Genomic DNA, 10,297 nt, shown 5'->3' on the forward strand with positions numbered 1-10,297 from the left:
ATCGAAGAGCGACTGACATTTCTAGAATCTGATCTCAGGTCAGAATGGGTTAATCAGACCAGTGTGTGTCCAGTGGAAACCTCGTATGAATCTGATCTCAGGTCAGAATGGGTTAAGTGGTTAAGTTGTTAAAGACTTGACATTTACCCATGGATTTGTTTGTTTTTTTACTTACTGTATGTTGTGCAATATATAGGTATGTAATGTATTTTATCAATGAACAGTTGTTTTCCTCATAGTTTGTTTTAGTTGTTTGTTACCGTTTTGTCTCCTCTGTGAAGTGCATCTCTCCACATGCGGTTTGGAGGCCGCACCGCAGCACAGTCCTCTCTGTGAAGTGCATCTCTCCACATGCGGTTTGGAGGCCGCACCGCAGCACATTGTCCTCTCTGTGAAGTGCATCTCTCCACATGCGGTTTGGAGGCCGCACCGCAGCACAGTCCTCTCTGTGAACTGCATCTCTCCACATGCGGTTTGGAGGCCGCATCGCAGCACATTGTCCTCTCTGTGAAGTGCATCTCTCCACATGCGGTTTGGAGGCCGCATCGCAGCACATTGTCCTCTCTGTGAAGTGCATCTCTCCACATGCGGTTTGGAGGCCGCATCGCAGCACATTGTCCTCTCTGTGAAGTGCATCTCTCCACATCTCTCCACATGGGGCTTGGAGGCCGCACTGCAGCATATTGTCCTCTCTGTGAAGTGCATCTCTCCACATCTCTCCGCATGGTGCTTGGAGGCCGCACCGCAGCACATTGTCCTCTCTGTGAAGTGCATCTCTCCACATGCGGTTTGGAGGCCGCACCGCAGCACAGTCCTCTCTGTGAAGAGCATCTCTCCAAATGGGGTTCGGAGGCCGCACCGCAGCACATTGTCCTCTCTGTGAAGTGCATCTCTCTACATGCGGTTTGGAGGCCGCACCGCAACACATAGTCTCCTCTGTGAATTGCATCTCTCCACATGCGGTTTGGAGGCCGCACCGCAACACATTGTCTCCTCTGTGAAGTGCATCTCTCTACATGCGGTTTGGAGGCCGCACCGCAACACATTGTCTCCTCTGTGAAGTGCATCTCTCCACATGCGGTTTGGAGGCCGCACCGCAACACATTGTCTCCTCTGTGAAGTGCATCTCTCCACATGCGGTTTGGAGGCCGCACCGCAGCACAGAAAGAATGTCACGGAAAAACATTTGCATGGAACATTGTATTCTGAGGCTATTCTCTCTGACTTACTGTATATTCCCCAAAACCATGTTATCAGTGTTCTAGTGGACAGCTGTGGAATATGAATGGTAGCATAATATTAGCACTGACTTAATAATCAAATACAAATCAACTGAAGTAAATTTTTGTATTTATCGCCACACACACCAGAAGATGAAACACAATGTTGTGTCTGGTCATGATGCACTTACTTATTAAACTGGTCTGCAGGCCCGTGCCCTGAAACTCATTCGGCTCTGTTTCGAACTTAAGTCCAAACCATACTACGGACATACTACAGACTAGTCAACATTTGTGCAGCGAGACACAGAAATATGAAATGACGCGACAGTTTGGAGGCGCTAGCCCTCCTATGTCCAGCTTTGAGGGTCTGTGTAAACACTAACTTTGAAGACAAAAGTGAGGAAGCAATTGTGATTGGCCGGCGTGATATTATATTAAACTCCTTCAGCGCCACCTGGTGGTCAGCAGTTTAGGCTCTGAGTGCCAATTCTCCCATTATAAAGAAAGAAAGAATTTTGTAATTCTATTATGCATGTAATGTGCATGTCAGCTGTACACCAGATTAGAGGAATTTTCAAAATATGGATGAAAAAAATAAAAAATAAAATAAGAATATAAAGAAAACAAACAAAAGAAAAAAAGGTCTTGACGCCCGTGGCATCCATTACAAAGATGTCAATTAGACCTCTTGACGTTTATGGCTACTAAACAGTTTATATTTTCACTAGACGTTTGTAAGAAGTAGCGCATTGATTGGCAAGAAAAAAAACAACAAAAAGTTGATACAAGGTTTCTGCCCGACAGCAACCTCTTATCTCCATGCTTTTCATAAATCAGCGCGCTACTTTGTCATACCACAGTGTGAGTGTCACACAAAAGCATAAAAAGTATAGTTTCATTTGAATCCGTAAAAGTAACAGTTTTTGACATGAGCTTTTCCACCCTTCTGGCTCCAAAACTGTGGAATGCACTTCCCATTGCAGTCAGAACTGCAGCATCACTCCCAATCTTCCGCCGTAGCCTGAAAACCCACCTTTTCAGACTCCATCATGGCCCATAGCACTTACCCTACCCCCTTAGATAGCATTTCTGTTGGCTTAGATAGCATTTGACACAGACTTATAGCATGTTATGTAGACAGCACTATAATTGTGTTGTATATAGTCATAGCACGCCATAGTACATAAGTATAGCATAGTAGTAAATATGTATAGTTTATATGTATAGTGTATGTATAGTTTCATTATATAGATATTCCACTGTTACTTTCTTAGCTTACGCATGTTTCATGATATTGATAAATGCTTTTATGTGATGTATTCCCATGCTTTTGTTCTTGCTTAAATGTAAGTCGCTCTGGATTAAGAGCGTCTGCTAAATGCCTAAATTGTAAATTGTAATATGCAAACATGTGCGACTGTGACAATCACATAGCCTATAATAATAATAATAATAATAATAGCTCAGATTTATATAGCGCTTTTCTAAATACCCAAAGCGCTTTACATGGGAACACCAGGAACAAACTTTATTAAGAAAAAAGATCAAAGCTAAAACATAACAGATACAGGGTTAAAAAGATAAAAGGATAAACGAGACCTCAACTGGGGAAGGCTATACAACGCTGTCTGAGGCCAATAAGCTCACCAAGCCAGTTACGGCACAATGAATGACACCCATTCTGCCCATTTTACTCATGTGTATTCTCCTTTCATTTACAGATTAAACCTGGCGTCCCTAGTTTGGCATGTCATTTGAACATTTAAAAAGAAATAAAACAATTGGTAATGGTATGGTGGTAGAAAGATGACATGCTGTACACGTATGTGAACAGTATAGATAAGAACAATAGTTTCTAATTGCAGCCACCCTTAAGTGCTCTTTGAGCGGTTTTGAAGGAGGCTAGGGATTCGTATGTCGGCTGTTGGTAGGGCGTTCCACATTTTAGTGGCATAGGAACGAAATGAACCCCTTGTTTGAGCAAAATGTGGGTTGAACGTGTTTTGTTGAACTCCCTCTGGTGTGGTGATTGTGGACTTTGATGACATTAAGGAAGTATTGTGCGAGGTAGCCTACATGGGTATCTTGGTGGTGTAGTGAATCTTGTAGAGCAGGCCCATTGCAAGTTTCTGTATTCTGTCATCAACCCTAAGCCATTCCAGCCTATCACAATGGGCAGGGGTGAGGTGCACCAGTACAGTGGTCAAACTATGTTGTGTCATTCATTCAATTTAAATTAAATTAATCTGGTCATCTCTGGTGGTGGACCAGGCAGAAATCTGTCCAATTCACCTTTAGTGAATCCCAGCTGTGGTGAACATCCAGGTCAGAATGTTTTAACTTCATAAACTCACTCAATTCATTCATTTTAATTAATGTATCAGAATGTTCAGAATGTTTTAACTTCATAAAAAGGGAAACTCAGTCATTTAATACTAAGAATGACAATTATGCACAACTGTTGGTTTGAGTTTACTGAATGGATTAAAAAAAAAAAAAACAGACTCGTAAGTTTTTGTATTATTTGATAAAATGGATACAATGAAAATAGGTAAAATGCCCACAAAAGCTGTCCAATTCAGGAGAATCACTTTTGATGACAAAACATACAAAAGAAAAGCAAATGACTGGAGTTGCAAAAAAATTAACTATTGAAAATAATCGATTACAAAGTTAAAACTAAGAAAAAGTAGTTTAAGTCAAAGAAACTAAATCAACAACTGAGGCACATCTTACATTCAGGCAGCAAAAGTGGATTCGATTTTAGATTTTAATCAACGCAATAACAACGGCCTCCATTATTATACCATGCTAACTTTCCAGGAATAGAAAGACTGCAGTTTCTATTAGCTTGGATTCCCCATTGATGACGTCACTTATAGGCAGGTTTCTGAACTCTACACAGCCCTCCTCTGAGACACAGACAGAGTAGACAAAAATCATACCATAATACAATAAGCATTGGTGAGGACCACTAGATAGGTTGAAAAAGGTCACTTTACAAATAAGACTTTGCAACTTTGGTCAGTCTTTGGCACCAGTCAAAATATCTTTCAAGCAGCTGTGTCTCGAGATGTGCACCTTTGTTGGGTTCACTTCAGTTCTTATTGGCTGTTTGTGTGTTCAGAAGGGGAAGCGATACGAGCACATCTGTCACTGTTACCGAATGTCTCCACACACAGGTAGATGTACACAAAGGATAATTGTTACATGGCGGGGAATTGAGATAGATAAAAGATGTGATGACACGGAACTACCCGCAGGTAGGTAGGTGTGTGTGTGTGTGTGTGTGCGCGCGCACGCACACATATCAGTGAGTATGTGTCTGTGCGCGCACCAGTGAGTATGTGTCACTACATTGCCCTATCTTATAGTGTGGCGTTTGATGTTTTAGACTTTACAGAAAAGTAAAGTACCTCAACAAGTTTAACTGTTAGTGGCAGGATTTCTGGTGATGTTTGAGACTACTGCTCTGCCTATACCGTTTCTCACACTGGTGACAGTGGTAGGGCTTTTCTCCTGTATGAATATGCTGGTGACGTTTGAGAGTATTGCTTCGTTGGAACCCTTTCCCACACATGCCACAGTGGTAGGGCCTCTCTCCTGTATGGATTCTCTGGTGAAGTGTGAGACTAGACTTATGGCTGAAATCCTTCCCACACTGGTCACAGTGGTAGGACTTCTCTCCTGTATGAATTATCCGGTGACGTATGAGACCACTGTTATGTCTGAACCATTTACCACAATGGTGACATTGGTATGGCTTCTCTCCTGTATGAGTTCTCTGGTGGAGTGTGAGAACTGAATTCGTGCTGAACCCTTTCCCACACTGGTCACAATGGTATGGCTTCTCTCCTGTATGGATTCTCTGGTGAATTGTGAGATGCGACTTCCTGCTGAACCCTTTCCCACACTGGTCACAATGGTAGGGCTTCTCTCTTGTATGGATTATCTGGTGAAGTGTGAGATTAGCCTTCCTGCTGAAATCATTCCCACACTGGTCACAGTGGTAGGGCTTCTCTCCTGTATGGATTCTCTGGTGATCTTTGAGACTACGGTTTCTGCTGAACTTTGAGCCACATTGGTGACAGTGATAGCGCTTCTCTCCTGTATGAATTATCCGGTGACGTATGAGACCACTGTTATGTCTGAACCATTTACCACAATGGTGACATTGGTATGGCTTCTCTCCTGTATGGATTATCTGGTGAATTGTGAGATGCGACTTCCTGCTGAACCCTTTCCCACACTGGTCACAATGGTAGGGCTTCTCTCTTGTATGGATTCTCTGGTGAAGTGTGAGATTAGCCTTCCTGCCGAACCCTTTCCCACACTGGTCACAATGGTAGGGCTTCTCTCCTGTATGGATTCTCTGGTGATCTTTGAGACTACGGTTTCTGCTGAACGTTGTGCCACATTGGTGACAGTGATAGCGCTTCTCTCCTGTATGAATTAGCTCTCCTGTATGGGTTCTCTGGTGAAGTGTGAGACTATGTTTCCTGCTGAAAGTTTTCCCACAGTGGTCACAGTCTATTTTTTGTCTCTTGTAGTGCTTCCCACTCTGGTCACAGTAGCTATGTTTCTCCACTGATAGGTGGGCAGGAAAGGCATCTGAGATGGAGGATGAGGGAGGGGAGATATAAAATAAACAAGTTTTGAAATGTCATGCAAGTGAAAGCCTAGCCCTAGAGTCTTTTACATGCAGCACTTAACACAGTTCTCCGTTCAATCAATTAGTAACACCCAGCACTCAGGACGGAGATTGATAAAAGGACAGAGATTTATTGATATCAAAACCGATCGCATCGCTCCACAGGCTTGTTGCACAACATTCAATGTTATTTTCAATGTCCCCCCCCATTGTAGCCGATGAGACCCAAAATCTTAAAACATGAATAACTCTTGATCTAAATAATTCCGTCCAATTCTAAGCAAAGATTATGTGTTAGACGGCCCATCACAGCACTAGTCGATTGCCTCGGGAGTGCTACTCCCGTCGGTTTCAGCTGTGACATTTATCAAAGCTGCAACCAAATTTAGGCCAGGATCAGCTGTTTACGACCACTTCTTAACAAATTGGCTGCTTTTGGCGGAACACTCCGCCATAAGGAATGTAATAACCTTCCGCTCCTGGTGGAGTACTCCGTCAGATAAGCTTTATTATTGATATCAAACCGGATCGCTGATTACTATTTTTTCATTAATGTTTTGGCTCGGCCTTTCCTTCTTTAGCGATCCTAGACCGGATTGCACAACAGCGGTCCCGTCCACCTCCCATTATACAGGCTGACTAAAAGCTGAAAAACTCCTAATCTACGGAGCTCTCCATGGTTTGGATAATTAGCGCGATGTTCGGAGGTCTTTGCTGATTATCCGGTGGTCTTGGCGCTTTCTAGAGCAAGGATGGCTATAGTTTAGCTCGCTAGCATTGACGCTATTCATTAGCATAAAGATGGGCGCCCACAGCATCCGTTCTATTGCCGTGTGTGCACCCCTAAATCGCCCCCGCAGCTCGTGGCACTCTGAGGTTGGATTTGTGTCCAGCAGGTGGCAGTAAACCTGACAAATGCCGTGCCGACGTGAGCACACATTTACACTCCATTGATAAATGAGAGCCATACATTTGCACCATGCCAAATAGGCTACCTGTCCAAAAAGTAGAAACAAAGCTCCCTGAGATATACAGAGAGTAGCAAACACACTGTCAATTCTATATATATAGCAAAAGTTAAGAACAGAATTAAAGAGGGGCGCGACAACGCAAGCGTAAAAAAAGCTAAACAGAATCCAGGTCTGGTGAGTCGCGGGCGTGTGCACGAAACGAGCGCGCGCGCAACAAATTCACGGGACCGTGCTCACGTAAATAATATGATTGCGCAAAAACGCAGGCGGCAGGTCTCATTGAAAATGAAGGCACGTTATATCACTTCACGTTTGAAAGGCCCTTTACACTTGTTTACTGGCCTTCACAACAGGCCAGGGTCTGTTGTAAACTCACCCTTTTCAGAATCATCACAGTATTCAGAAGGTAGTCACGGACCAACCACGATACTTCTCTATAGTTTCCACTCGTCATAGATCTCTGATCTCCGCCCCCTCGCCGTGTCGTGGGGCAAACTAAACCAGAGCTGAACTGTGTGAATGACAATTCCCACGCTCATTTGCTGACTAAAAAAAACTAATGGAAAGACGAGGCTTACGCTCAACATACGAACAGCTATTAGGAAGATAGCCCTGGAACATGACTGCCATGATGATTATCATGACAGTCATGCAGAAACTTTGCCCTGTTTTTTGCGCTCGCTGCATTTACAAGATTTCCGTATATATAAACATTCCGATTTCAAATATAAAGTACTCACAAAGTGTCCCACGGGTGTTAGTTAGTAGCAGCGCCAGCGATTAGAATTGCTGCGTCCCGCGTTGTTTAATAAAAAGCATTTTTGTCCGAGCTCCCCGGCTACTTTTTTCAAACGGGGTTCGTTTGGGAAATCCACAGTTGCACACCGGGAGCGCACTCGCCTATTAGTCTGTATTGGCAGGGCGGTCAGCGTACCTATATCGAACACACCGAGTGCCACCCTCCTCCCGACCGATAGGGGCGCGTAGTTGAAAGCCAATGGCAAAATAACACCTCGGATAAAAATGCTTTTTATTAAACAACGCGGGATGCAGAAATTCTAATCGCTGGAGGTGCAACTAACTAACACCCGTGGGACAAATTGTGAGTACTTTATATTTGAAATCTGAATGTTTATATATACGGAAATCTTGTAAATGCAGCGAGCGCAAAAGTCATGAACCATGGCTATTAGGAAGAGAGCTTTATCTCCACAAAATCGGGGATATTATCACTCACACACAGAATGGAAAGATGATTTTGACAGCTACTGCCCCACTTGGCTACAACTGATACCTTATTGAAGAAACAACTATTATACATCGTAATTGCTTAGCGAAACATCTGCATAAATCTTTCATGCCCCATGTTTATTTTACATGTGCTGGTGAGTGCTCAAATGTTGACTATTTGATTGCCCATTTGCCTATGATAACACATGGTAGGCTATGATTCAAGAACACTTATTACACATATTAATCTCCACGTTAACTCTGTTCATTGCAAATAGCTGATCTGCAGCTCACCAGGGTATATATTGGCTATTTTAATAAGCTATACCGGTAGTTAATTGACAGTTGACCTACTTTTACGTCTTTTGCAGAGCAGTGACGTTTTGGCTATTTTCTGGGTGTTCATTTAAACGATTAAATGAATGTTGATCGGGTGGTTTTTAAAGTTAAATATGTTCATTGAAAATAGCTGATATGCAAGCTCACTACTAGGTTGTAGATGGATTACAATTATACTAATAGTGATATATAAATATATAAATAAAATCATGACATGACCTGCAGCTAGACACCCAATGACCCAATTAAAATAGAAACCTCATTAATTATATAAATGTGTATGTGGCTTAATTAAATGACCAGTGCTTGGCTGTTATGCATCCATGGTTCTGTGCGCCGTCAGTGCACATTTGCTTGAAACTTGATTGATCTGATCTGTGTATCTCCTATAGGGTCCTACTTGCCCCACAACAAGGGGGCTGGAAGCGACAAATGTTCACGCCCCTTTTGGGATATTTACAGTGGCAGTGCATGCGTACATGCGCAAAATGACAGTGGTGGGAAAAGCACTCAAATGTTTTACTTGCAGTATAAATACTGCAATGTAGATGTACTTGAGTACAATAAAAATGTACTCAAGTAAAAGTACCAGTAACAATACATACCTAATACTATTCTGTGTAACTTGATCACTGGTTCCAACATGGTGGTCTGCATCACTGGCGCTGCTACAACTCCTCTGTTCTTCACACTCTGATGAGGAGAAACTATTCTGTGTAACTTGATCACTGGTTCCAACATGGTCTGCGTCACTGCTATCAATGTTCTTCAAGAAACGTTTTAGATTTGCTGTTTTTAGAACAAGCCCCCAAAAATCGCAACCGCATTTCTTTCCAGCAACTCTGGAGAAGAAAAATAAAAGCCAAAAGTTGCGGTCGGAGATGTGATGCCTTGAATGAATGCCTTCTGTTCTGGGGCTCTGCCGGCTGCCGCTATAGGGCGCGTTCGGCTATGCGCACCGGGAATGTGGTCAGTTTGTTGAGTGTGGTGGGCGGTGACGTCACAGAGTGCGTTCAGTGTGCCTTATTTACGAACGACCAGTTACAACACACCATTCACACTGAGCAACCCTACCCTGAGGGTAGGGTTGCTCAGTGCGTGCACTCGGCACACCCGGTGCGCAGCGCACTGGATTTTCGAACGGCAACGCACTGAGTGCACTGAATAAACGAACGACAAGAGAGCACACCAGTGCGTTCAGGGCGCATTTCCGAACGCGCCCCTAGTCTGAAGGCAGCCAGACGCCAGAGTTCACAAGATCCCTCCTCCTGCTGACCTGCTCTGCTGCCACCAGGTGGCGGAGTCAGCTTATGTCATTGCAGGCCCTCACCCGTTCAATTCCCGTCTAAATGTTTAATGATTAATTGAAAATGGTGGACCAAGTGTAATGTTTTATGGCGTCATGACTGTCATCCACTCCCAGTTAACAGTTTTTGTATTAAGTTGTGCTTAAAATGTAATGTAATTCTCAATCAATGATTGATTGACTTGACATGATTATTTATCATGTCTGTATATGTATCTTTTCCCTTTTTGCTTCCTATATGATGAATTCCTGTTCTGTTCTTTAACTACATAGAAGTGTCTATTTGTATGTCTCTAAATGTTTTGATGAATTGAACAATGTGGACCCTGTTGTAAACAAGTGTAATGCTTAATTGGTCGTCCACTCACAGTTAACAGTCTTTGTATTGAGTGCTTGAAATGTACTGTAATTCTACAAACTTTTAATAAATATTTCAATCAATCAATCATTCAATCAATCAATCAATCAATCAATCAAACTATCTTGTTGTGTGAATTTGAACTACAGTAACAGCTCTTCACCGCTGGGCGCCGCTGTTTCCCCCGTGTCTCTATCTATGGTTATTGGTTACTCAAAG

At 42.9% G+C, this 10,297-nt stretch overlaps 1 protein-coding gene across 1 annotated transcript in view; it reads right to left on the bottom strand.

Annotated features, from left to right (window-relative positions):
* LOC310863619 (uncharacterized protein) overlaps nucleotides 1–10,297 on the bottom strand; it is a 265,965-nt gene that overhangs the window by 99,572 nt on the left and 156,096 nt on the right. The window lies entirely within an intron of this gene.

This window comes from Protomyctophum parallelum (assembly GCF_964188405.1).
Source record: "Protomyctophum parallelum genome assembly, chromosome: 8".
Classification (NCBI taxonomy): Eukaryota; Metazoa; Chordata; class Actinopteri; order Myctophiformes; family Myctophidae; genus Protomyctophum; species Protomyctophum parallelum.